General features: G+C 38.2%; 1 pseudogene; it reads left to right on the top strand.

Moving 5' to 3' along the window:
* The window catches only part of LOC127452675 (dynein axonemal heavy chain 11-like), a 181,541-nt pseudogene that overhangs the window by 44,984 nt on the left and 109,741 nt on the right, over positions 1–26,816 (top strand).

Here is a 26,816-nt window from a genome sequence, read left to right as displayed (position 1 = left end):
TAGGGTTTAGTATGACGTCGGCCCACCCTTTGCAGCTATAACAGCTTCAACTCTCCTGGGAAGGCTTTCCACAAGGTTTAGGAGTGTGTTTATGGGAATTTTTGACCATTCTTCCAGAAGCGCATTTGTGAGGTCAGACACTGATGTTGGACGAGAAGGCCTGGCTCGCAGTCTTCGCTCTAATTCATCCCAAAGGTGCTCTATCGGGTTGAGGTCAGGACTCTGTGCAGGCCAGTCAAGTTCTTCCACACCAAACTCGCTCATCCATGTCTTTATGAACCTTGCTTTGTGCACTGGTGCGCAGTCATGTTGGAACAGCAAGGGGCCATCCCCAAACTGTTCCCACAAAGTTGGGAGCATGGAATTGTCCAAAATCTCTTGGTATGCTGAAGCATTCAGAGTTCCTTTCACTGGAACTAAGGGGCCAAGCCCAGCTCCTGAAAAACAACCCCACACCATAATCCCCCCTCCACCAAACTTCACAGCTGGCACAATGCAGTCAGACAAGTACCGTTCTCCTGGCAACCGCCAAACCCAGACTCGTCCATCAGATTGCCAGATGGAGAAGCGTGATTCGTCACTCCAGAAAACGCGTCTCCACTGCTCTAGAGTCCAGTGGCGGCGTGCTTTACACCACTGCGTCCGACGCTTTGCATTGCACTTGGTGATGTATGGCTTGGATGCAGATGCTCGGCCATGGAAACCCATTCCATGAAGCTCTCTACGCACTGTTCTTGAGCTAATCTGAAGGCCACATGAACTTTGGAGGTCTGTAGCAATTGACTCTGCAGAAAGTTGGTGACCTCTGTGCACTATGCACCTCAGCATCCGCTGACCCCGCTCTGTCATTTTACGTGGCCTACCACTTTGTGGCTGAGTTGCTGTCATTCCCAATCGCTTCCACTTTGTTATAATACCACTGACAGTTGACTGGAATATTTAGTAGCGAGGAAATTTCATGACTGGACTTGTTGCACAGGTGGCATCCTATCACAGTACCACGCTGGAATTCACTGAGCTCCTGAGAGCGGCCCATTCTTTCACAAATGTTTGTAGAAGCAGTCTGCATGCCTAGGTGCTTCATTTTATACACCTGTGGCCATGGAAGTGATTGGAACACCTGAATTCAATTATTTGGATGGGTGAGCGAATACTTTTGGCAATATAGTGTAACTATAAAACCAGCAATGATAATGATGATAATAAAAACTAGATAGTAAAGTTTGAAGACAAACTTTTTTTGGCTTGACAAAGTTTGAAGGTCTTTAGTCAGAAAGACAGAAGGAACATCATACAGATAGACAGCCATCTGCAAGAAGTCCTATGCAACCATACCCCTTGCTTGTTTTTCTGAATGGCAGATTGGTTGCTAGTGTAACCCCATTTGGTTACTAGGCATTTACCAAGGTGACACTGAAAAGGCTCCTTGCTACCCTGAGTCAAGTGAAAGAAACCCAAATCTCTACGATGTTCTGGTGCAGAGATATGTGACTTGTTACTTGGTTGCTAGGGTAACCCCATATGGTTGCTAGGCAGCTACTAAGGTGATACTCAAAAGGCTCCTTGCTAGCCTGAGTCAAATGACTGAAACCGGAAGTGTCTACGATGTTCTGGTGCAGAGATATATGTTTTGTTACTTGGTTCCTAGGGTGAGCTCATTTGGTTGCTAGGCAGTTTCCAGGGTGATCATAACAAGGCTGCTTGTTGGCCTGAGTCATTCGAGCCAACAATGAAGTCTCTATTATATTCTGATCCGGAGATATCATCTAAGCTCATTTTAATGGAAGTCAATGGGTTTTGGTTGCTAGGGTGCACTAAATGGTTGCTAGGGTGTGGCTAAGTATTTTCCATCAAGATATTTAAAGGCTCCTTGCTGGTCTCAATCAAATAAGCCAAATTTGAACTCTCTACGAAGTTGTGGTGCAGAGAAATGTATTTGCTATACGGTTGCTAGGGTAAGTCCATCTGGTTGCTAGGAAGTTGTCAGAGTGATCCTAAAAAGACTGCTTGCTGGACTGAGTGTATTGAGCCAAACCCGAAGACTCTATGACATTCTGATCAGGAGATATCCATCTAAGCCATTTTGCCAAATATTAATTATAAATTATATTGAATTTATCCATCTGCTCAACAGCAAGGTTTGGAAGCAAACCTCAGAAAACAAGTCACAAAACCAACAAAATTACTTACTTTCTTCAAAGCACATTTTGGATTTTTTTATTTATCTTTCTCTATGTCTCAAGAGGCTGGGTGCTCTGACATCACAATTCGTGAGTGCCTTCTCCCATGCAAGGATCATTGCATGACCATGGCCACGTTTTTGCAAAATACAATTATGTGGTTCATTACACGTCTCAAGGCAGTTCCGAGGTGAAATGTCCTCTGTGTGGTGCTAAAAGCGAGTGAAATGTTCTACCGAAGAGATGAGGTTTTAAGGTTAAGGTTTAAGGTTTTCTATCGAGATTTAAATCAACAAAACCGACCTCCCTACCCTAAACCTTAAACCTAACAAATTGTGTCCGAAAAAGCAAATGTGACATGAAATTTCTGAAGCATCTGCATCATTTTGTGGTGCTTCTATAACAATTTCGGCTCACGTGTCGACTCGCGTGCTCTTCAGGACTCGTAGCCCCGCTCCTTTACATCCCAAGTGCAACGCTCTATCAGTCGAGCTACTGCACAATTTGATCACACTTGAACAAGCTTGTAAATGTAGTTGATTATGTAATGCAAAGGTTAAAATGAGTCATGCACTATAATAAAAGTGTTTAGATGTCATGAGATAGCATTGTGTGAAAAACAGGGCGAAAAGCAAGTGTTTATGAACTGATAATCTGCTGTTTTGCTCATGATTTGAGAGAAAGGGGATAAAAGTAATTGTTGTTTAGCACCTCTAGTGTTCATTTACTAGGAAATTATCGTGTTATGTACAACAGGCCACATAAAAACCATTTAGCAAAAATATGGTTCTTGTAACATGATTCTTTGACCAGAATGTCGTCAGAGACATTAAAAAAGTGACTTAACAAACTAATAGAATTTAACGACATCCTCTCTCACACAATCTCCTCTCTTGATTTCATTCTAGCTAGGAAAAATTACTTTTTTTCTTTTTTAATACTTACAGTAGTGGCCAAAATTATATGGCACCCTTGGTAAATATGCACAAAGACGGCTGTGAAAACAAATCTGCATTATTTAGCCTTTTGATCTTTCATTAAAACAATTTATAAAAATCTAACCTTTAATTAAAGTAAAATAATTGAAACAGGGGAAATATTTCATTATTAAATAAATATTTTTCTCCAAAACGCATTGGCCATAATTATTGGCATCCTTTTATTCAATACTTTTTGCAACCTCCCTTTGCCAAGATAATAGCTCTGAGTCTTCTCTTATAATGCCTAATGAGGTTGGAGAACACCTGGCAAGGGATCTGAGACCATTCCTCCATACAGAATCTCTACAGATCCTTCAAATTCAGAGGTCCTTGTTGGTGGACTCTCCTCTTCAGTTCACCCCACAAATTTTCTATGGGGTTCAGGTCAGGGGACTGTGATGGCGATGGCAGAACCTTGATTTTGTGGTCAGTGAACCATTTTTGTGTTGATTTTGATGTTTGTTTTGGATCATTGACCTTCTGGAAGTTCCAACCAGGGCCCATTGTAAGCTTTCTGGCAGAGGCAGCCAGGTTTTGATTTTTTATCTGTTGGTATTTGATCGAGTCCGTGATGCCATGTATCCGAACAAGATGTCCAGGACAGCCCCACAACATTAAAGATCCAGCACCACATTTAACCGTGGGCATTGGGTACTACTAAATCTCTGTGTGTGCCAAACCCATCTCTGGTGTTTGCTGCCAAAAAACTCTTTTTTTTTTGACCGGGTTCTCTGACCATAGAACCCTGTAGCATTTGAAGTTCCAGTAGTGTCTGGCAAACTGAAGACAATTGAGTTTGTTGTTGGATGAGAGCAGAGGCTTTTTTCTTGAAACCCTCCCAAACAACTTGTGGTGATGTAGGTGATGTCTGATATTTTTTTTTAGACTTTCTGAACCCAAGACCCAACTAATTTCTGAAATTCCCGAGCTGTGATCCTTGAAGATTCTTTGGCCACTTGAACCATCCTCCTCACCATGCGTGGAGACAATATAGACACACGTCCTTTTCCAGGCCGATTCTTAAGATCTGCAGTTGATTGGAACTTGTTAATTATTGCCCTGGTGGTGGAAATGGGCATTTTCAATGCTTTGGTTATTCTATTATAGCCACTTCCCATTTTGTGAAGCTCAACAACCTTTTGCCGCACATCAGAACTATATTCTTTAGTCTTACCCACTGTGATTGATGATTAAGGGAATTTGGCCTGTGTGTTACCTCATATTTATACCCCTGTGGAACAGGAAGTCATGGCTGAATAATTTCATGTTCTTAGTCACTCAGGGGTACTAAAAAATTTAAAATATGAATGGGAATATACTTCAGATATATTTTACTCATAAGAATTTCTAGGGGTGCCAATAATTGTGGCCAATGTGTTTTGGAGAAAAATATTTATTTAATATTGAAATTTTTCCCCTCATTCAGTTGTTTTACTTCAATTAAAGGATAGATTTTTGTAAATATTTTGAATGAAAGATCAAAAGGATAAACAATGCAGATTTTTTTTTCACAGCCGTCTTTTACCATATTTACTAAGGGTGCCAATATGTTTGGCCACTACTGTAAGTACAATTTAATGTGAATACTTTTTTATTTTCACTCGAGTATGTTTTTGGCTAGATACTTGGAATTTTAATTGAGTAAAATTTTCACTCAGTATCCATACTTTCACTTTAGTATAATTTCTGAGTACTTTTTACACCCCTGCAATACAGTATACTAAGATAAACATAATTAAAGAAAAGAAAGTAAATAATGAAAGGAAAATAAGAGGCATAGTTCACCCAAAAATAAAAAATCGGTCATTATTTATTAACTCTGTTGTTCCACACCCATATAACTTTCTTTCTTCCATGGAACACAAAAGAGGATGCAGAATGGTGACGGAGACTTAACATTCAACTGAACATCTCCATTTGGGTTGCACGGAAGAAAGTAATACAGGTTTGAAACAACATGAGGGTTGGTAAATAACAGAATTGCTTTTATTTATTTTTTTATTTTTGTTTGTGAACTACTCCTTCAAAGTTTCAGATTGGTAAATGTGACCATCAGAACTCTGTTTACCTTTTGGCTTTTTTTTTTCTGATATTCAGTGCATGAGATGTTTTCAGCCTGAGCACCTACACTCACCACTGGCAGCAGTGGTAAATTGGGATGCAGAGATGGTCTAATTGCCTAAACTCTAGGTAGCTGATTGTGATTTCAGTGAGGCCACAAAGTGTTAAATTACAGGCATCCTCAACCCAAAGCAATGGACCTTTTGATGATGGTTGCTTGGCAACAACTAATTTAAGCTGGCTTTGTGTGATATGGTACCTTTTTTTATTTGGCTGGAAAAAAAGAACATTTGTTTTGCACATCCGCATACCTGGGGAGAGCTCACAGGGGATTTGGAAAGAAATTAGCCAGTCTTTAGATATTAGATGTGTAAGGCAAATACATTTAGAGGGTAACAATGAACAAACAATTTTAAAAGGCTCTGTAAAAAGGAAGAGTATTAAAAGCACAGTATACAACTATTGCAAATACATTGAACATTAAGTGAAAGATGCCAGATCTCCATGATTAAGTTTCAAGCAGAATTTATTTGGTTCAGTCAGACTGCTTAAAAAACAACTGAGTTGTTTTTTTCTTTGACTTGCTAATATAGATCAGAAGATGCTGAGATAATGGTTGTGATGAATGACTTCATTCATGTCAGGAAGAGTGTCAAACACACTCAATTAGATGATCAATGCAAACATAATAGCACAGTTTTTGGGTCTGATTTTCAACAACTGACTGAAATTCTATATATAAAAATAAAGAAAGAAAATAACTTAGATCCCAAGCTTCTCTTTGGTTAACATTTCAAAACATGAGATGTTCGTAAAGTGACAGCAGCCTCGTAAATGAGAAAAGTAAATGAAGAGGCCTCATAATAAAGAAAGAGGAAAGTGAGTGGTTCTACCGTTTCTCCCAGCAAAGCTGTGAAGACTGTCATTAAGACCAGTGCTCTATTGAAATCTAAATTCACTTGGATCATTAGAGGCTTGGACCTCCTTCTTCCTCTCTTGTCATTCATTGGGCAGGAAACCAGATGACTGCTGGGAAATAAACAGCACATCAGTGACTTGGCATTAATGTAAGACAGATAAGAGACTTTCAAGCATCTAAGAACTATATAATTAGCCATTGCTTTCTTAGCATTTGAATGGGCACTTAAACTTTGAAAGCTCTCATTGTCTTCAGTTACTGCCTTATACTCTTAGCATCAGTTAAGCCTTCCATTCAAGAGGAAATCAAAGGTCCCAACATTAAAATTAAGGACAAGAAGCCTTGCTTTTGTAAATCAAAGACAGTTGCCTCTTTTTTGTTTTTGCATCAATTTATTGTTATTTTAATGGATTTCTTTCAAAGGTGTCAAAGTAAAGATAATGGAGATGCTGTCTCGCAATAGCAGACATGCTATGTGCGCACATCTCAGGAAGAGCTACATACATAGTGTATCAGAACAATTGCAACAACAAAAAAATAATTACAAATAAAAAATACAAATAAAAGTAACATCACAGGAGAAAAAAATATTAAAGACATTTGTATTCCTGAATAGTTGTTTGTCTTGAAAATTAATGATTTCATTATTTTATGCCATTTATTAGTAAATGACATGATTAGTGAAATGATGTTTTTTTTTTTTTCAGATTTATTAATTTATTTAAAAATACATCAATATGCAATTCACACAATACAATTACTTGAATAAACCTCTTCTATGATGAGTATGTTTAACATTTCTAAGTTCAAAGTAATTTAAAAGTCTTAAAGACAAAATCTATGTGATGTAATCATCCAAAGACAGTAATAAATAAATAAAGTCTCATTAAAAGCTGAAACAAAACGAAATAAAAAAATTTAACTTTGGCATAAGTATTTTGGAAAAATCTTTTATTATTATTTCTTTTAATAAAAACAGTAAAACACCTTTTTTTTTTTAAACATTATTAATATTTGAAAAACCTAAACCAAATCAAAGTCAGGTGGTATAACCATAATGTATAAAGGTATAAACAATCACAAAAAGGCTCCTTTAGACCCTCATGAAAGTGTGTGTATGCTTTTATTTATATATATATATATATATTAGATATTTTGACAATTTTTATGAAAAAATGGCACATTTTTTTTTCAGGTCAGATTGAGTAATATTAAGAAAACGTTGTTATTAATGCCTAAAAAATTTATGATACTGTTTCTGTATAAATTATTTTTTACCTTGAAAATTTTGTTTGAATACTTTTTAAATTAATAATTACATACACTCACGTGTATTCAAGGTGCAAAAAAAGTATTTTAATACCTTTTACTTGGTTACACCACATCACATTTTTAAAATCACTACATTATTTTTATTTATTTATTTATTTATTGCTGTTGAAAATTATGTAAATGTTTTTCAGAAGGTATGAAACCAACATGGGCACAAATATTACAGTTTTACATACTTTGTATTATAATCTCGGGCAATCTTTTTTGTCAGTTACCCTTATGCATTTGGCAAACGCTTTTATTCATAGTAAATTCCAGTGCATTCAAGGTACAGTATATGTTTAATCAACATGCATTCTCTGGAAACACATTTACTTGAAGAATAACAAGTTGAAAAGGCAGAGATCAGCTGTTAATTACTATTTTTAGTGTCTAAGTTTTAGTTTAACAGAAAAGAAAATACAAACAAACAATGTAGTTGTTTTTTGTTATGTATTTTCATTACATTTACATTACATATATGCACCATAAATGTGTGCAGAGGTAAGGAGAGGTTTGGAATCAGCCAGTTTAGTCACTCAAGAACATTGATTATCAAGGACTGACCATAATAGCACAGCACAGTAAATCACATCCTCTAGCTAACACATGTGATCAGGTGATCAGGGCTGATGAGCAACAACAGAAAGCCCACATGCCAACAGAGTCCCCCTACTGCCATTCTTACAGCAAGAGGTGCTGGCAGTGCCATCTGCGTGCCCTGCTCCTCAGCTCTGCAGCCTACCAGAACCCACATGGCAATAATGATAGAGGACAACTTGTCATTGTGTCCCGAATATGACTCCTGTCGCTATTTATCATGACCTTCCACATCCCTGCTGTCGGCAAGGCCAGATATGGCTGAAAGCTGAATTTCCCAGGCTTGGCCATGGTTTGGTGGACTCAGCTGCGCCTGTGGCCCTTGGTGAAGGGCTGGATTATTAGGGCCTAATGATGGGGTCAGCTACAGGGCAAAATCTGCTTAGGAAAGCTGGTGCTCCTGTCTCAGACCTGATGCTGATGGCAGAACTAATCATGTGTGAAAAGCCACCATGTTGTGGTGGCACCGGTGTGATCTCGTATTGCTTCTTTTGAGTGTCACTGGATTTTTTGCAGGAGGAAAATAACTAATGCCATCTCTCTCATGACTGTTTCTTTTAAGCTCTTCACTACTTTGAAATATATATACATAAGAATGTTTTTTTTTTTTCTTTTTTCATTTTAAAATGTACATTCAGTGTGACAAATTAATTTGTAAGTATGAATATTTCACATAGTCTCAATTAATTTCAGGTCATAAAAGCTGCATGCATAGTATTCTAAGAATTAGCAAAAGGCTGTTTATAGAATAGTTTAAAATGGAGTATAACATGTCTCACACATGACATATCAGCTACCCTAATATGTGTAGAGTGCTCAAGAACCCAAAAACCGAACGCACCACCAAAAAAATGTAAATGCAAATGTAATAAGGCAAATATCTCTGTAATAAGGCTCCAAATATATGGGATAATGTACCCGGACTCCGAAGAGGATTTTTTGGTGATAATGACCAGCTGACTGTACATTATCATGCTGATTACATGGCTACTTACCAAAAAAGTAATCATATGGACATGAAATATTGATTTTAGTTTAAATTATTTGATTATGTGAGAATAGAGAGACTGCAGAGTGCTATAAGAAACATAAAACTAGTACAGTGTGGTACAGTTTAATACAAACTAATGAAACATGTTGAATGCTCTCCACTTGATTTGCAATGTTCCTTAAATGACGTGACACTCAAGAGTCTAATTTCATCAGCACTTAAGGTCCCACTGAGCATGAGATTACAGCACATTGACAAACATGCAGGGAGGATGCCGAGAGTGACCGGGGGGCTTCAAATTAAATTACATGCACATTTCAAACTCTCAATGGGAGGCCATCAGGAATTAGACCATGTGATGGATGACATTGCTGTCCCAAATCTGATGAAATCTGTTTTTTTTTTTTTTTCTTGTGCTTTTTTTGCAAATATAATATATTTACAGAGGTGGAAGGTAACGAATTACAACTACTCTCGTTTCAGTACTGAGTACATTTTTTACATCTTTCTACTTGTTTAAGTATAAATAAATAATAGTACTTCAACTTGAGTTGATTAAAAATGAAGTATTCAACTTCGCTACAGTTATTTTTCACCACAATTACAAAGTACAAAAAAATACATAATATTTCTGAATTGTTGGGAAGAAGAAAGTTATAAGTGCTAAATCTGTTTATAAACTAAAACGCGCTGTGCGCAGCACGATGGAAGCCCACAGGGCACAGCATCATGAGCACAGCAGCTTGTGTAAACTGCCGCCGGTGTCCTCTCTTCTCTAGCTTCTTCAAGACTTTCTGCCCCGTCACTATACAAGAACTGCAATACTGTGATTTTCTGCATATTTCATTTTATTCTGGAAAGGAGCCGTTCATTCAGGTATGAGGAAACCGTATGAACATGTTTAACCACTGATCAAACTTCACTTGTTTTTAAGGTAGACGATGTTTTAACTGTGTCAAACATCAACACAATGTAGTTTGACATATATGTGGGCATATCTTGTTTACTTTCTACTATATGTCTAAAACAAACTAGGGATGGGCGATACCACTTATTTTCTTTTTGATCCGATACCAAGTACTTTTAGGTCAGTATCGCCGATATCGATACCAATACCAATACCTCTATTAAATTGAATTTTTACGAATTCTTTGGATAAAATTAGTAACTTAAATTATTAATATTTATTATTTTCTCTATTTATAGGCCTAAGCAGAAATTACAAAATTATTAGGCTGCTTTGTTTACCCTTTAAAAATTTGTAAGTATAAGCCACATATAAAACCACAAAATTAACCATAGATATTATAATATGGTTACTATTACTAAAACCAATTTACAATATGGATACTACAGTAATGCTGTAGTAAAACCATGGTCAATTGTATCAAAACTTTGGTTACTGCAGAAAAAACGTCCGGTTCCTCGCACCATCACACACGCAGACGGACTATCCGCTTCTATCAGTCTGCATCAGTTCGGTATTGTAATCCCGTGTTAAATTCCATAACCGTTTGCCCCTCTTGTTCAAAATAAACTGTCCTAGCGGGCAACACTCTCCCTCACGGTGCTGTACTGTACTTCCCTGCATGTTTACCTGTCTGAATAACTTCACCCGCTAGAGGCCAAAAGTGTTCAAGAGATGGATGTTATATAAAGAAGGTATGAGAAATCACAAAATACAATGTAACCAAATGCTCCAATTTATTTAATAATAATATAGTCTCAATATGTTAAATAACCATAATGTTATTTAAGACTTTATTATTACAACTGTAATACAATAATAGCGTACATATACAGAACAACCACTTTTAGTGTTTGAATCAATCATATCTTAACTTAATAGCCAAAATACTTGTTATGAGAATAAACCTGAAATAGGAATGTGTTTCAGTCACAATCCATTATGTAGTTTAGAGATGATTTAGAGACATTTAGAATGTTACAAATGGCTATTTCTATTTACATAAATGTTGTATATTTTCTGTTTGTCCAAGAATCCTCAATGCAGGTCTTTGGCATTTAGTAGCTGCAAGTTTAGGACATGTGAGGAGTCTGTTTCTCAAACTAGAGACTGTGATTTACTTGTCTTTTTGTTGTGCATCTGGCCGTCCACTTTCCCCTCTATCATGGTTAGAGATTCATTTTTCAAAACAGTAATGCATAGAATTGCCTTCATCTCTCTAAAACAATAGACTTTAGAAGAAAATAGAATTTCAGGAGAAATGTGTTTCTTTTTGCCTATTTTTAAAATCAAAATTTGACAGCTTGTAAGAACTCAATACCTCAGCAAATGGGGGGAAAAAAATACTGTATTGTGATTTCCGCATGGTAGCGTAACATTTTCAATTGTTCTAATAACAGTAACACATTAGCACTTTTGAATGCTTTTGTAAGGAATAGGTGACACAATATATGTTTGCCATCACGGGTAAAGATAAAATGGAATAAAATACCACTTAAAACAATTATTTCAAACAATAATAATAATTTGCAATTAATGATTTTGCCAGTATTTGTGATCAGTTTAATGCATCCTTGGTGAAAGGAAGCATCAATTTCTTTCAAGAACAAAAATGTCTTTGTGTTCTAAAAATGGAAGTGTTTATACTACTATATAATATCATTTTCATAAAGTACCTTTTAACATAATTACTTGAGTAGTTTTTCAGCAAACTACTTATTTACTATTACTTGAGTCATAATATTTCTCATTACTACTACTTGTACTCAAGTGAATTATTTTTTCAGTAGCAGTACTTTTACTTAAGTAAATAAAAATCTGTACTCTTTCCACCACTGTATATATATATTGGTATGACCCAGGTTTGGGACCAACATAAGAAGCTGTTCAAAAGTCGCAATGGGCATAGAAAAAAGGTGTGGTTTATTTACAAAATATGCACCAGCAATAAATGTAACGTATGCAAAACTTAAAAAAAGAGCTGACTGAATTAAACTGTAAGGTAACTAAAGAGTTAGAAACCTTTCTAACTCCCGAAAAACAAAACTATATATAAAAACATATGTATGTATAAATATATATATATAATTTTTTGTTTGTTTTTTTTGTAGATGCTATAGTGCAGTTAACGGTTTGCCATTGTTATGGTTATCATCATGGTTTGGCATGGTATTAATGGAAACTTATTGGGATTGCACAAATAATTTCCCACAGACTGAGTTTACAAGTGTAAATGAATGACTTTGATGTGTGATGCTGACATACATCACAAGCGATTGATTCAATTTCCAGTTACTCCAAGCGAGGAGCTTTCTTAGACCCACTTAAAAAACACACTATCAAAGCAACCTTTCATTAGCTCTTTGGGTAATAATGGCTTACTTACTTACTAAGTTACTTCATGGCACAAACTCTCTATCTCTCTCTCTCTCTCTCTCTCTCTCTCATTCACTCACACCAAGAAAACTAAAATAGTCTTCCCAGGTATTTAATACCACTGATTATTTTGTTAACATAAATTCCGACTTATCTTTAAGAATCGCCTCTAAATAAGTTCTGATTGCACAACATTCAGTGTAGATAATTTCACAAATATTAGCTTGAATTTATAGGATAGGAGGAGAAATGCATTTAGTGCAAGAACTGACATCAGATTTTGCAACCAGCAGTGCAGCAGGTTCAAAATGCATTGTGCAATTCTTAGGCACTTTAGCTAATTAGCATTAGCATTGCATCACAATAGAAGGACAAACTTTTGTTGTCTGCACACAATGCTTTTCTCCATTGATCTTTAAGCACTTCTTGGAATAACATGAGACCTTCTTCTCTGTAATGTTGTTCTTGAATTTACAGATGACAAGACTGAAGTAGAGATATTTACTCATTTAACATAATGTTTGCATCAAATGAAGCCAAACATCTATAGGGTCAGTTTTCACAAGGGCTTGTTTGCGAAAGTCAATTTCTGTGTAGGCACATCCCTTAAAATCTTTCTTAGGTAGAAAAAGCTACTGAACATTTCCACAGTTAAAAATCATTTCCATGAAAAAAGATGCAGATCATTGAACACACATTGACCTTTTGTGGCAACATACCCCATAGTTGTTCGCATCCCAAAACACAACAATAGATGTACCATTATAAAATGGTAAAAATAATTAATATGATGGAACATTATTAGAATTTTTATTAGGAGGGTAGAATTCACAAAAGTATTTATATATCACATGGTTTTGAACTGCTGTATTTGTTTGAAAACAACATACAAAACCACTGCTAGAGAAAATTAGAATTTTGTTAGCTGGGAAGGTCCAGGCTGCCTCTGGCCACACTGGTACTCAGCAGCTGCCCAAAACTGGGACAATTTGCTCATTTTAGCTCCCTGCAAGTTTGTGCCTGTCAGTGGACTAGTTTTGTACACGAGGCCAATTAGTGAGCCCTACCTTAGCCTGCAGCTAAAAGGCTACTAACGGGAGGATGTAGGACACTGGGGTAATTCACCTGAGAGTTGTGGAGAGATCCCCACAGAGCTTTCATTTGAGTGGAAAGGGGAGGTGGTGATGGTGGATAGGGGTGCTGGAGGGGTTTTTGCACTGAGCTTCATTGTTACTGCTGGTCGTTTGATCTTAAAATAATTTACTTGATAATCTCACAGCAGGAGCAATAGATGCTGCTCGATTAGGCTTCCAGGTCTGAGAGAGTGGGAGAAAGGAGAGAGCGGGGGAATAGGGGCAAGATGGACAGGGAACAGCGAGAATTAAATAGTTTGTCTGGTTCCTATGGGGACTAAAATTTCTCAGCACTGTGGTTTTAGGGTTTTCTTTGTTTCAAAGATCCAAAAATACATTCACCATGACTAAATTTAGGAGTAACATATTTCAAATATGAGCATTGTGAAGTGGCAAAACGTAACTGTTGTTCAGAAATAACGTCTAGTAAATTCTAGTTTATTATAAAATATTATTAAATTAAATTTATTTATTATAGCAGAAGAATGTAATTTCTGCACCACTAGCGTTATCAAATGGAATTGCAAAAATAATTACTCACGCCATTGGTTGAACTTGTACCAGTGTTGCCATGTTGGGCTGGACGCACTGCTCAAACAAACAGAGGAATTGTTTTGATAGCACCTCAGTTTTACACTTTTAGGTGAAATGAACAGTCATATGGTTTACACTGTAAAAATGTTTTGTCAGGTAATCTATGCACGAATACAAGACATACTTTTAAAATAATAATAAAAAAATTACACACAACAGCTTTAAGTACATCGACAGTGATATGACATGAAAGAGCGAATTATAACAAACTGAATGGAAAACACACCAAAGAGTCATGTTTTCCTCACCCAAAATGACCCAACACCTATCAGCAGTATAGCATATATTATGGTGCACCAGTAATAGTCTGTGGCTTCTGTCCTGCAAACTGAAGCTAATCGCTGTAATGATGGGGCCGTACGAGCAAAATACTGCCCCATCATTTACTTCAACCCAAATCTTAACCATAGGCCTCTATTCAGCATCTGTTTTTATAAAATAGAAGAACTGCAATTAGATTTAATGGGGGACAGATCAGAACTCATTTTAATTTCATAGAGGAACAATTAAATACAGAACATTGATTCGACTCTTGCTCAAAGTGTTTTGAGGTTTTAGTTTCAGCTGTATGGCAATGTTTAAGAATGAGGCAACTAAACTGATTGTCTTGTTTCTTTAGGTTAACTGCTACAAATATAAATACATTTGTGTGTTTGAGTATTCAGATGCTCATCCTCATCTGAATGGGATATTGTGATTGTTGCAAACAATGTAAAGCAGCACAATTACATACATATCTATGATGAATATGCATAACAAAGACCAGCTGTGTGTATTTCATTGGAATATGGAGATGCAACCCGTCCAAAATGCAAATGTGTCTCAATTCAGTGGATCCAAAAGGGAGAGAGGACCCATAAAGAGATGGTGACCTTAAGCAGTTTGGTCACCAAAGCCATCTAGGAGAAAAAGTCTAAGGTTGCTGGGGTCATTAGCCCAGAAAGTCTGTTTCCCATAATTGGCATAAATGCCTTCAATCAGGAGTAAGGATAAGAGAGCTGACCTCTGTCCCTTATGATAGGATAGGCACATGATGGGGGCTGGAGCATAATGCACCCATTACAAGCTAGTCAAGTCCAGGTGAATTGGTGTTGCCATTTACTGCAAACCCCCTGGCATACAGACAGAAATAGAGAATAAAGAGGGAGGATTGAAGGGAGGGAAAGTGGGAAGACAAGCTCTGATATCAATTTCACTAAATCAGAGTGAGGTGCTGTGGATGCAAATCAGACTGTTTGTTTCACGTCAAGACAAGGCTGTTGAAGACACTGATTTGGTTTGTCTTTTTGATAGTGTAAAACGATGCAAAATGAGCAAGTGGCAAAGTAAAATGTAATTAAAGAGCATAATTTATAGTTATTTACCAAACCAAAGTCTTAAAAAAAGACTTTTAAATTTTGAGTCTCTTTCACTATCTGGACAGAATTAATTATTTAACTAATCTATACAAACATACAAATCTAAAATGAATAGCTTACAATAACTTTTTTAAACAACAATACAAAGTAAAATTTACTCAAGTGAAATAAGATTTATAATAGAATATAAAATCAACAAAATGGTATTATGGGGGTCTTTATTTATGGAACACATTTTTTTTTTTTTTTTTTTTTTTTTTTTTTTTTTTTATCTTTGAGGAATTTTCCACTGATTCTCTGCCCATGGCAATAAAAATGTAAAAGTTTTATTTAAAGTTACACAAGCAGTTTAGAGATTAGTTTATGTTAAGCTGAGATTTATGTGTTTTCATGTAGAGACATAACTCCTCATTGATATCAAGCTATTTCCTTCACAACCCTTCTGGTAAATCTAACACCACTATGTGGTTACGGCTCCAAACACAATGACATCTTCACTCCACAATCCTCAGACAGAACTTTAATATGCTGCAGGCAAGTCTGGCATTACACTCACAAAAGATGTGCACTTGAGCCTTTAGTTCCCTTGTAAAGTGGACACCATGGTGGAAAGTGCATTCTGAAGAGGAAAGCAAACAGTCAAACAGCATTGAATTACCATTCAGAAGAGCTCATACAGTTAATGTAGATTTTTTTTTTTAAATTCAAATGAATTTGATCAATCGAGGGATTTAATGTTTTCTTGAAATTCTGTAAGTGAAGAAATGCAAATGTAATGTTAAGGTTTATATATATATATATATATATATATATATATATATATATATATATATATATATATATATATATATATATTTATATTTATATTTATATTAATATAAATATTTATATTTATATTAAGGTTTATATATATATATATATATATTTGTATGTATTTCCTTGTTTAAAAGTATTGGGGGAAGCATGTTATAGTACTGGAGAGCTAAGAACGAAAACAAAACAGCTTATCATTCAATGAAGATTCACATCTACATGCAACTGAGAATGTAGCATGTGCAAGACAGAATGGTTATTTGAATGCAATGTTTTTCATTCTATAAACACGTATGCGTTTTGGAGTGAGTTTTCCTTTAGAAGCACTCTTTATAAAATGGGAAAATCATTTAAAACATAGTCTTGTAGAAATCACAGTATACACATAGTCAGCATTTTGGCTGTGGATTCTAAAATAGATAGCAGATTCTACTTAGCAGTCTTGGATGAATTTTTAAACATTTATTGACCCATCCTCTCTGGGCAGTAAAGCCAGTGTGCAGAATGTGTTTGAGACCACAGGGTGTGCATATTAAAACTTTAATACTGGCCTCAGATGCACCTGTGATCTCTCTGTACTAAGTGCTGGGCTGTAAGGTCATAAATCACGAGCTGTGAGAGGAATATCTCATCGGTTGCTTGCATTGGGCTGCCTGTGCTGGGATTAAGGAATCAAAAGACCACATATAGACTAATGGCACACCAGCCCCTGTGACATCTGAGACAAAACATATCAACACCAGAGACCCTCCACCCCACACTCTGTCATCTCTGAGGGGGAAGCTGGGATTGGGAGTTTAGGGCATGGGAGCGACATACACACAAATAAAAAAAAAAAATGTGTTTTGTTTTTTGTTAATTTTTATATGTATTCTGATTGGGGGTGGGGGCTCTTAAAGTGGCAATAAATATTGTATTTTTAAAAGTATGTGTGTGTGTGTCATATATTATATCAAATGGATATGAAACCATTTAGCTGTTCAACTGTTAAAAGTACTGTAACTATTTTAAGGGTTAGAGGGAATTGAACATTATCATCACATTACATATATGTAATGCACTTGGTTTATAAGGAATGGTATTCTGTTTCAATCCTCTTTAAGGTCAGTACGGAAGCACAAGTCTGTTGGGGGGGGGGGGGGGGTATTAAAAAGGATAAAGCTTCTCTCTATACATGCGGCTATTGCTTTTCCTTTGGGAATGCTCAAGATCCCTCTGCTCTGGTATCTGTCTAAATCCCTGTTCCCCACTTTCTCCCTATACACAAAGACTAATATTTGCTGACCTATGGATTTAAGTGTGACATGATTCATTATGTTAGTGAATGCTATGTTCCAGTAGGCTATATTATACAGATACCATCCTAAACACCAGGCAATCGGCTCAGTTAAGGATGGAATATGTTGTAACTCACTGTGTAGATAAATAAAAAGGGCGTTTATTACCATCCAAGTAGAGCACTTAAATCTGTCATATCTCAAGTGAGGAACACTTAAAACAAGTAAAGCAAGATAAGCAACGGCTGTTGAATGGTTACTTCCTCTCGACCCCCAGGAGGACATGTCCATCAACAGATGCCCTCGGGTGGAGGATAACAAATTTGTTCTTTTATGAAGCTTGCATAACACCGCAGGAGTACTCATAGGAGGGCCGCATGTGGCCAGATTTCACATTATGTCCCATTCAAATGACATTCCCATGGTTTCCCAGAATGTTAACACCAGGAGCAAGTGACTTTTAGTGGCTGATGTGCTTCGGCATGAAGTTGCAGAACACTCACCGCAAACATTAGCTATGTTTCTATCAACGTTTTTTTATGCGCATTTTGGGATATTGCATAAAAACTGCTGGAAGGAAACTCCATCCAATCTCCAAAATGAGCGTAATAAATTATACGCTTGCTTGAGGTGGATAAATGTTTTATTCGATAAGAAGAAATGCACATAAACTCTGATGGAAACACATTTACCAAATAAACTCCTTTTTTTTAATCTCCCCTTTTTCTCCCCAATTTGGAATGCCCAATTTCCAATGCACTCTAAGTCCTCATGGTGGCGTAGTGACTCACCTCAACCTGGGTGGTGGAGGACGAATCTCAGTTGCCTCCGTGTCTGAGACCGTCAACCCGCACATCTTATCACGTGGCTAGTTGAGCGCGTTACTGCAGAGATATAGCGTGTGTGGAGGCTTCACGCCATCCACCGCGGCATCCATGCACAACTCACCAAACGCCCCACCGAGAGCGAACCACATTAAAATGAGCATGCACCCCATAACCTCCATACAGTGTTTTTATCTGTCAAAAGGCCTCCTATGTCCCATATATTTTGAATGTAAAAATATTTAAATACAAAAACTGGACTGCTGTCATTCAGTTTCAAAATGAACTGTTGATCTTATCTTTTAATATTCATATTCAAGTGCCCTCGACTGATGAAGTCTTGATGAAATATTTTCATCTTTTGGTAGAAGACCCCATTACTTTGGCTGTCTCTGGGCCCCCAATGTCCTCATCCCTGCCCAGTTTTGAAGAGATTATTTTGACTGTTTAGGAATTACTTTTGGAATTATTATTATTTGTTATTTTATTTATTTTTTACAAAGTACTATTGCTGCCAATGTGGCAAGTAATAAAAACGATTCAAAAATATATATGATATAATTTCATAGCTATAAGCAATGTATTATTATTCGGACCTTTGCTGGGAAGGAAATGTAGAGACCGGACCTCTTAGAACTTTAATTGAGTACCCCTGTTTTATGTAATAGGCAGGGTTGGGGAGTAATGAAATATATGTAATGGGATTACGTATTTAAAATACAAAATATAAGTAACTGTATTCCACTACAGTTACAATTTAAATCACTGGTAATTAGAATACAGTTACATTCAGAAAGTATTTTGATTACTGAAGAGATTACTTTGCATTTTATTGTCATTTGTTTCATTTAATATTTAATCCTTTCAGATGGAAAACATTTATACATATAAATGATGCGATCCAAAGTGCATTTGAACAGCGGTGAAACACTTTCTTATGAAGTGTTACATTCATACCAGCAGACAGAGAAGTGAGTTTGGAGCAGAAGAAATAGAAATAAACCTTGTGTAAACTGTCAGCTTTACGCTAAGCTAAAATGCTATTTCTAGCCATTTTACATGCACATGTTACCAGGCACGATCATATTTTTTTATCAAGATAATTCACGTTGGACCATAATTTAATTTTTCTAGTAAGACCTTTGATATTAGGGCAAAAATCTTATTCTTGATAATAATTTTTGAATTGTTTTCCTGTAAAAATATCTAAAAATCCTTAAAACAAGATCAATTTGCTTTATCTTGTTTTAGAAACAACACTGCATAAGATATTTAGGTTTTTCAGAGAATGTATTTTTAACATGTGTATTTTGTCTTACTATACTGGCAGAGTTTTTATAGTCAAAACAAGTGAAAAAATCTACCAGTGCTGAAGAAGTAATCCAAAGTATTTAGAATACGTTACTGACCTTGAGTAATCTAACGGAATACGTTACAAATTACATTTTACAGCATGTATTCTATAATCACAAGTAACCCTCTCAACCCTGGTAATAGGTTCCATTCTGTATTGACTCAAGCTAAAATATGTACCATAGATTTAGTTAAAGCTATGATAAACTACTAATCATTAGGTAACGAATTGTAAGAACCCAACGTTGCTCATCGAGTCAGGCAAAGCACGTCGTATTGACAGCAGCAGCAGTCGCGTTCATTAGTGTTTCAATAGTCCAGGCCCCTAGAGGGCATTATTGGTGCACTCACGTGAAAGTCAACAGAGACCCTCTAAGCGATCATTCTGTAGAAGTGTGTGAGTCGTAATTAATTCTTCGTGTTACCATTTTAATAGGATAATATAACAATAGAAATTGTAGAACTTTAATTTTTAAAGAAGGTTACGATTTTAATAAAAAAAAAAAAGAAAAGTTAATTTGAATTTTTAAGAATCTCGCAAAATCAGTTCTAAGTTTGTAAACATGTAATCCTCATTTGTGGGAAATGTGAAGTGTGTTAAGGGCCGTTCACACAGAACACGTTTTGTGTTTTCCAGCGTCTCGCGCATGAGCGTTTTTTAGACGTGTCAGGTAAAAAACAAAACGAACATCAACTTTTAAACGCGCATCTCGAGACACCTGCTTTCTGTTAAATGTGTTCGGCTGCTGCGTCTAGATTTGTTGTTGTTGTTGTTGTTGTTTTTTTTTTCTTAGCATAAGAACGCGTCTTAACGGCTCTCAAAATAGCCTAATGTGTTCTCATTTTGAAAGAAGTTTATCTTACCTCTGATGCAAGTACATCCAATTATGATAAGCTACATAGCATACTTAGTCATTCTTTTTTCCTATGTAGTCTACTCTGTCCAGTGGACAATTTTTGTCGATGATGTTGACATGTCTATGTCTAGTGAGATTTTTATTGCAAAACTAACAAATATTCAACAAACAAGACACCAAAACATCTCAACTAACAGACATCAACATGATGAAAAAGGATGGAAATGAAAAGGAGTAAAGAAAAAAATACATTCGTTGTAAGTCAGGTCATTCCAAAGCTTTTTAATAAATTAAATGAATTAAATAATTTAGTGGCATTCTTCCTCTTGATAAAAAATAAAAAAAAAAATTAATATATATATATATATATATATATAACTTCCAACTTCACAGGGGAAGGGAAGGAGAACACAGGGAAGCAGGTTTTCCAGGCTCAGGGAAGACTTTTAATCGGCCACTTCAATGCTTCACAACTTTACAAACTCGCAGCTTCACAGGCATGTACACTTTTAAACACATTAGCTTCACAGGCACGTAGGTACTTAGATACAACAGATTAAACGCAACAGCTTCAGGAGCACCGTGGCCTTCCTTATATATATATATATATATATATATATATATATATGTGTGTGTGTGTGTGTGTGTGTGTGTGTGTGTGTGTGTGTGTGTGTCTCTCTCTCTCTCTCTCTCTCTCTCTCCTCTCTCGCTCTCTCTCTCTCTCTCTGCTGGTGGCGTGGCTGTTTATATGGCGCTCTCCCCATGCTCACTGGAATTAGAGACAGGTGTTAAACATAATCTAGTTCAGGTGCACGCACCCTTACCGCTTTCTCTCTCTCTCCCTAATATGCAATGTGGACTCAGTGACTTAAGTGCTGCTTTGGTTGTTTTTGCACACTGTGGGGTGGTAACCAAACCAACTGTACACTGTACCGCCCCCTTTCAGCACTTTTTCTGAATTAAATCGCTTCAGCGCGTGCTGAGAACAGAACACGTAATATGTAAACACATGACGTTCATCGTTTTACACGTGCTTTAGAAAATACTTTCTGAATCTCCTTTTTCTGAAGACCTCAGGATGTAATTTTTAGGCGAGAGACTATGCCGGATGCTCAAAGTCAAAACACGTATTAGATTGTTATTTTTCAGTTTGACTACGTCCAGTGGTCTTTCTGTTTCTACAGAGGTAATATAAGCAAATAGGTCTTGTGTTTACATCTCTGTGTCTGAAATACAGTATATTTAGTGCATTCAAAATCAGATATCACAGGTTCAGTGATTTAATGTGGTGCTACTTCTTACAGCGAATGTCACCCATTGTTTTATTTGTGTACTTTAGGCATGTCCTCTTTCTAAACACATGGAAGTTTACATTCTTAGGAAAGAAAATGTCCCCGTCCTCCCAGGAAACTGCAGGAATTCTGTACTCTTTGGGGTGCTTTCACCCACCTTTCTGCCACAGCTGTCAGACACCATGGAGAAGGTAATTAACACTTTTAGACTCTCAAGAACACGACTGTTTATTAGGCTGTCAAAAAAGTGAATCAATTCACAAGTATAGAAAATGTAAGCGAGAACTCTCACCATCAAATGTTTTTTCTTGGACTTGAATGTATAATTTATGTTCTTCTAAACACAAAGCCCTAAATGCCTGTTGAATTTGTCATTATTTTGCATCAGTGTCTGTTTGCCACTTCTGTCAAACAAGAAGAATCACCTGATGTGGCCTAATACAATATTGCAGGATGTGACACAACACAATGAGAATTTGCAAAGCAAGGTGTCCAAGGTGACGGGACAGTTTTACAGGAAAACTGTCCTTCCCATTCCTGCCATCCAAGAGTGGATAGAGCACTGTCAAGAGGCATCCATCACACTGTATGACAAAATTTCTTTATTTCTTTATTTGCGATAATATGGATACTTACCTTTTAAAGAAGTGCTTGATAATAACATCTTGGTTTTGGCCTCAAACATTAAAGGGATTGTTCACCCAAAAATGAAAATTCTGTCATCATTTTTACACTCTCATGTCATTCCAAACCTGTATAATATTCTCTCTTTCATCAAACACAAAAGAAGTTTAGCAGAATGTTGATGCTGCTCTTTTCCATGTAGTGAACGTGAACAGTGACCAAGGTTAGACTCGTGTGCTCCTTTCCTTCTCAGTAGAAAAGAGAAAATCATATATTTTCTATGAATTAATGACAACATTTTCAATTTGGGGGGAACTAGAGCCTACCTTTTAAAGCATCATGAAAGTATAAATAAGTTTTATTTTTTCATTTTTTTTGGTCTTGTAATTTTACTTAATAAAACCTCTGGGTAAGTGTAAAAAGCATCATGTTTCTTTGTTTTGACTGAAACAACAATATTGTTTTTTTTTTTTTTTTTTTTTTTTTTGTCACAATAGAGCCGTGATACATGCAGTTGAGTCCACAGTCATCAGCTGGACGCACATGATCCATAAATGATTGGTAATGTGCTAAATCTTTGTTAATCTCAGCTTCAGAATCCTGGTGTTCAGAAAATGAGTAGGATTCTTGAAATAATAGACAGCAGTTATTTCCCACCGTTCAAAGCTTTGACAGAGAATGTTTTTGACGGTAAGGCATAGTGTTATACAATGTTCCAACTTTCATTTGATTTATTCAGTTGATTTTCTACTGTACTTTACTGTTTCTTACTAAGTCTTTCTTAAGATTCTCTCTTAAGAAAATCTCTCTTAAGAATCTTCCCAGATATTGGTAACCATAAAATATTCCCCATGTAGCAATTGTTTCTCCCAAAGCTTTGCAGGAGGCCAGAGCTTCACCTTCAACCTCTCAGATCAGTGCTGTTTCAACCCGAAGAGCATGAGTTCTGATCCCTCCATACACTCATCCCACAAGTTTTTCATTTTATATTTCTGGTCTGGACACTGTTCATTCTATCGTTCTCCTGCTCGCATTGTCGTGCTGCTGCAAGAGCTCTGCAACCTCCTCATTCAACAGGTATGACACATGTATTGTGACTTGTAATATATGTTTAGGTTTCTCCTATATCAGTTGAAGTGTTCGTGCACCCGAAAATGAAAATTCCATCATCATTTACTCACCCTCATTTCATTCCAAACCCATATGAGTTTCTTTCTTCTATGGAACACAAAAGGACTGACAGCCAGTGATGGTTAAGTTACTCTAAAAACTAATTAATTACTAACTACTAATAACTACAGTTAGATTACTGTACTAATTACTCTGTCTGAAAGGTAATTGCATTACTTATTACTAATTACTTTTTAAAACCCATATCAACCTTGACCAGATAAAAAAATACAAGGATAGAATTAAAAGTATACTTTCATGTCTTTCAAATAAATCATATAAAATCAAATAAATTATTCTTGAACTGGCCAAAGAATTCAAGGGGCAGCGTTAAATTAAAAAACGTCATGGTTACTTGTGTAACCTCCATTCCCTGATGGAGGGGACGAGATGTTGTGTCGATGTAGTGACACTAGGGGTCACTCTTGGGAGCCCCAGACACCTCTGGTCTTTGATTAAAGGCCAATGAAAATTGGCGAGTGGTATTTGCATGCCACTCCCCAAGACATACAGGTATAAAAGGAGCTGGTATGCAACCACTCATTCAGGTTTTATGCTGAGGATCCGATATAAGGTCCGGCCATTTCAGCAGGTAGTTCAGCGTTGTGGCAGGAGGGACACAATGTCTCGTTCCCTCCATCAGGGAACGGAGGTTACACAAGTAACCATGACGTTCCCTATCTGTCACTCACTCGACATTGTGTCAATGTAGTGACACTAGGGGTCCCTATACGAAACGCCACAATTGGCTGAACTGTGTTACGTGAACTGGCGGTGTGCCATGGGCAGACTACTGTGTGCCTCATAGCCAGCACACCAGGTCGACACGTAACCTCCCCCAACATAGTTATAAGTGTCGAACGGTCCTTTGGGGACAAGTGGACTACCCAAAAGATAGAGTCAGGCTAGCCCAGTCGTGGCCTCTTTTCCCCTTCTCTTTTTTCCACTCCCTAAAAAAGAAGTGGAATTATCCGACTGGGCCGCCAGGTCTAGTCGGGGGGTGTCCCTCCCAAGTGGAAGACAATGCGGAGACCACACCTCGCCCAGGGGGGGGGGTATTTAAGTGGAAGAATACATCACATGGTCTTTCCAACCATGTGGAGAGTCTTCAAGGTAGATCCTACCCAATGGGGGAGGAGTTACTACAAACATAGAGACTGGGGCAGAGGGGCTCTGCCCAAGGAAGACGCAGTTTGCCAGCAGGGAAACGTATTAGCAGAAGATATATATCGCATAGGGTTAGCCTTACAGGGAACCGCCACATGCAGAGCACCTACCCCAGAACAGGACTCTTAGTTAGCACGTGCACTGGGCCAGCAGCGAGTCTCTCCGAAAACTCAACTGCCACAGGGCTTGGAGGAAGTCAACCAGGGAACAAAACTTGTGAACACTACTGGGAATTAATGGCGCAAATCTTCAGCTCAAAAGGAGGTGGAAGGCACTATGTGCAAGCGATACACCCAGCTGGCTATCCTGGGCTTATCCGCTTGTATTGCGTGCCACTACCTGGGATGAAACCGGTTCCACCCAGAGGTTGTTTCCCTAAGGACTTACCGTCGACTGCGTCGTGGTGTGCTGCTATGGCGGCAGCCTCCCTTCCAACCTCTCCTGCAGGAAGGAAAGCACTGATCCATCTGCGCAGCTCTTGGGGTTTTCCCGTCAGGAAGAACACCACTTAGCGAACAGACGCCACTTAAAGGCATACAGGCACCTCATAGAGGGGGCCCTAGCCTGAGTGATCGTGTCTACCACCATGGGTGGTAGACCGCTTAGGTCTTCCGCGTCCCGTCCAGGGGCCAGACATGGAGATTCCAGAGGTCTGGTCGTGGCTGCCAGAGGGTGCCCCGTCCCGGAGAAAGAAGGTCCTTCCTCAGGGGAATTCGCTGGGGGGGGGGCTGTCGCGAGGAGCATGAGGTCCGAGAACCATGTCTGGGTGGGCTAGTAGGGTGCTACCAGGACGACCTACTCCTCGTCCTCCCTGACCTTGCACAGGGTCTGTTGTGTGCCAGCGCATCTATGCCGAGGGGAGCTTCGGTGAGGGCATACCAGAGCGGGCAGTGGGAGGATTCTTGGGAGGCGAACAGGTCCACCTGTGCCCATGACCTTCGTGAAGATGCGAGGAGACAGGGACAGGCCGAAAGGGAGGACTTTGTACTGATACGCCTGACCCTCAAATGCAAACCGCAGGAAGGGTCTGTGTCGAGGAAGGATCGAGACGTGGAAGTATGCATTCTTCAGGTCTACCGCCACGAATCTATCTTGATGCCGGACATTCGCCAGAATGCGTTTTTGCATCAGCATCTTGAATGAGAATCTGTGTAAGGCCCGGTTCAGTACTCGCAGGTCCAAGATTGGCCGCAACCCACCGCCTTTTTTCGGTACGATGAAGTAGGGGCTGTAAAACCCCTTCTTCATCTCAGCTGGAGGGACAGGTTCTATCGCGCCCTTCCGTAGGAGGGTAGAAATCTCCACGTGCAAGGTAGCAGCGTTTTCGCTCTTCACCAAGGTGAAGTGAATACCGCTGAACCTGGGCGGGCGCCTGGCAAACTGAATCGCGTAGCCGAATCAGACGGTCCGGATCAGCCATCGCGATGGATTGGAAAGCGCAAGCCATGCGTCCAAGTTCCGCGCAAGGGGGAACAAGGGGACAGCGTTGTCGGACATACTGGCAGGTGGGGCCTCACGGCGGGGTGGAGCTCGAGGTGCCACACCACGTCGTGGCCGTGCTGAGTCTAGGGACATCGAAATACTTACCTGGCTCCTTGTGACCACCCCCGGAACAGCCTGGGACGGGGGAGGAAGAGGCCTGTCCTCATAACCTGTGGAGACTGCCACATCGGGAGCGGCTGTGTGCCACAGCAGGGCACTCAGGGGCGGAAAGACCACCGCTGGAGCGCCAATCCTGCAAGAAAAAACCCATGGACGGCGGTCGTGATGACGACCGTGCACACTGGGTATGTGACCCAGGGAGGAAGGAAACTGCTCTTTTGCTGAACTGTTGGGTACCGCAGCCACTTGAGCATGCGGCGAAATCAAAAGGCAACAAAAGATTTTCCGCCCGGCCCTTCACCGGGGATGGAGTGGTCCTCTTACCAGCTCCAGGTGAGTGGGTTCCTTCGACCCTGGTGTAGGGCTT

The sequence above is a fragment of the Myxocyprinus asiaticus genome, chromosome 15 (assembly GCF_019703515.2).
Source record: "Myxocyprinus asiaticus isolate MX2 ecotype Aquarium Trade chromosome 15, UBuf_Myxa_2, whole genome shotgun sequence".
NCBI classification, from domain to species: Eukaryota; Metazoa; Chordata; class Actinopteri; order Cypriniformes; family Catostomidae; genus Myxocyprinus; species Myxocyprinus asiaticus.
The sequence above is the reverse complement of the archived record's forward strand: the minus strand, read 5'-3'. Positions and strand labels throughout refer to the sequence as shown.